Below are 2,944 nucleotides of genomic sequence, written 5' to 3' on the forward strand. Positions count from 1 at the left end.
TCCTGAGCAAGCAATCTACTGGTTGCGCCCCAATCCCGCAGCTGAATCAACTGTAGGAGACGGTCCTGGCGCTTGCTGGACTTTCTTGGGTACCCTGAAGCCTTCTTCACAACAATTGAACCGCTCTGAAGCCTTCTTCACAACAATTGAACCGCTCTCCTTGAAGTTATTGATGATCCGATAAATGGTTGATATAGGTGCAATCTTACTGGCAGCAATATCCTTGCCTGTGAAGCCCTTTTTGTGCAAAGCAATGATGACAACACATGTTTCCTTGCAGGTAACCATGGGTGACAGAAGAAGAACAATGATTCCAAGCACCACCCTCCTTTTGAAGCTTCCAGTTTTGGGGGGGGGGGATTCAGTTCATTTGCAGGGCAAAGAGGGACTTTGCAATTAATTACAATTCATCTATTCACTCTTCATAACATTCTGGAGTATATGCAAATTGCCATCATACAAACTGAGGCTTTTTCGGAGCTCCAAGTTTTAATGATAGTGAATAGTCATGGCTAATGGTACATATTATGAATCGCAGCATAGCATAACATTCCAAAATATCTTGAGGGGAAGGTTTTGAGGGAAACGTTTACATACAGTAGTATGATTTGACATGTTTTCTTATTTTTCTTACAATTTTTATCCTGTTTTAGCATATAAAAAATGCTTGGAAAGATAGAGGTTGGACCTAAGCAAATGTATAAATACTTCTCTACACATATAGAATATTTTTCTCCACAGGTTCTCCACAAACATGAGGTGCGCATCAGGAGAGGGGCGGCAACTCATTCGGCCGCACCCCGAACCTGTCACGACCGGCTCTACTCACCAGCCAAAAGAGGCAAGCTATCCCGGGCCAACCGAAGCTCCACGGCGCTACGGTATCATTACGTTTAGGGGGGATTCTGACTTAGAGGCGTTCAGTCATAATCCCACAGATGGTAGCTTCGCACCATTGGCTCCTCAGCCAAGCACATACACCAAATGTCTGAACCTGCGGTTCCTCTCGTACTGAGCAGGATTACTATTGCAACAACACATCATCAGTAGGGTAAAACTAACCTGTCTCACGACGGTCTAACTGTGCAGACTGTGAAAATTCATATTTGTGTCATTCTCAAAACTTTTGGCCACGACTGTACACACTTCCTTAAACATAAAGTAGGTAATTTTAAGTGGAAGTCCAAAACTTGTTTTTACGTCGAAGACACAAAGCACATCAGTAACATCTCCCCGTTTTGACTATCGCTGATGTCATATTTTGGGTAAAGTAAAAAAACAAAGTGAAATATTTGGGAAGATGTTCCTAAAACTGAGAGTAACTACAATAAACAAAAATACACTGCTCAAAAAAATAAAGGGAACACTTAAACAACACAATGTAACTCCAAGTCAATCACACTTCTGTGAAATCAAACTGTCGACTTAGGAAGCAACACTGATTGAATTTCACATGCTGTTGTGCAAATGGAATAGACAAAAGGTGGAAATTATAGGCAATTAGCAAGACACCCCCAATAAAGGAGTGGTTCTGCAGGTGGTGACCACAGACCACTTCTCAGTTCCTATGCTTCCTGGCTGATGTTTTGGTCACTTTTGAATGCTGGCGGTGCTTTCACTCCAGTGGTAGCATGAGACGGAGTCTACAACCCACACAAGTGGCTCAGGTAGTGCAGCTCATCCAGGATGGCACATCAATGCGAGCTGTGGCAAGAAGGTTTGCTGTGTCTGTCAGCGTAGTGTCCAGAGCATGGAGGCGCTACCAGGAGACAGGCCAGTACATCAAGAGACGTGGAGGAGGCCGTAGGAGGGCAACAACCCAGCAGCAGGACCGCTACCTCCGCCTTTGTGCAAGGAGGAGCACTGCCAGAGCCCTGCAAAGTGACCTCCAGCAGGCCACAAATGTGCATGTGTCTGCTCAAACGGTCAGAAACAGACTCCATGAGGGTGGTATGAGGGCCCGACGTCCACAGGTGGGGGTTGTGCTTACAGCCCAACACCGTGCAGGACGTTTGGCATTTGCCAGAGAACACCAAGATTGGCAAATTCGCCACTGGCGCCCTGTGCTCTTCACAGATGAAAGCAGGTTCACACTGAGCACATGAGCACATGTGACAGAGTCTGGAGACGCCGTGGAGAACGTTCTGCTGTCTGCAACATCCTCCAGCATGACCGGTTTGGCGGTGGGTCAGTCATGGTGTGGGGTGGCATTTCTATGTGGGGCCGCACAGCGCTCCATGTGCTCGCCAGAGGTAGCCTGACTGCCAATAGGTACCGAGATGAGATCCTCAGACCCCTTGTGAGACCATATGCTGACACATGCACATTTTTACTATCATTCTTCATGTCATTTATCTGTTTCATAGTGTAGTTTCTTCTTCTTTTTATTCAGTTTAGTCACATGATTTCTCAATTTGCAATACGTTTGCCAATCAGTTATACAGCCAGACCTGCTTGCCAACTCTTTTGCATCCCTCTTCATCATACCATTTTTTGATTCCTCATCAATCCACGTGGATTGAACAGTTTTTACAGTAATATTCTTAATGGGTGCATGCTTATTAGTAACTGGGATAAGCAATTTCATAAATGTGTCAAGGGCAGCGTCTGGTTGCTCATCATTACACACCACGGACCAACAAATATTATTTACATCAACAACATAGGAATCACTACAAAACGTATTGTATGACCTCTTTTACACAATATTAGGCCCAGCCTTTGGAACTGTGGTTTTCCTAGACATGGCTACTATATTGTGATCACTACATCTGATGGATCTGGATACTGCTTTAAAACACATTTCTGCAGCATTAGTAAAGATATGATCAAAATATGTTGATTATTACATTTCTGTACTGTTTGTAACTACCCTGGTAGGTTAACTGATAACCTGAACAAGGTTGACGGCACTGGTTACAGTTTGAAGCTTTCTCTTGAGTGG

At 44.5% G+C, this 2,944-nt stretch overlaps 1 protein-coding gene across 1 annotated transcript in view; it reads right to left on the reverse strand.

Annotated features, from left to right (window-relative positions):
* The window catches only part of LOC139547314 (S-antigen protein-like), a 63,665-nt gene that overhangs the window by 34,439 nt on the left and 26,282 nt on the right, over positions 1 to 2,944 (reverse strand). The gene's annotated exons all lie outside the window — the stretch shown is intronic.

This window comes from Salvelinus alpinus, chromosome 2 (genome assembly GCF_045679555.1).
Source record: "Salvelinus alpinus chromosome 2, SLU_Salpinus.1, whole genome shotgun sequence".
Classification (NCBI taxonomy): domain Eukaryota; kingdom Metazoa; phylum Chordata; class Actinopteri; order Salmoniformes; family Salmonidae; genus Salvelinus; species Salvelinus alpinus.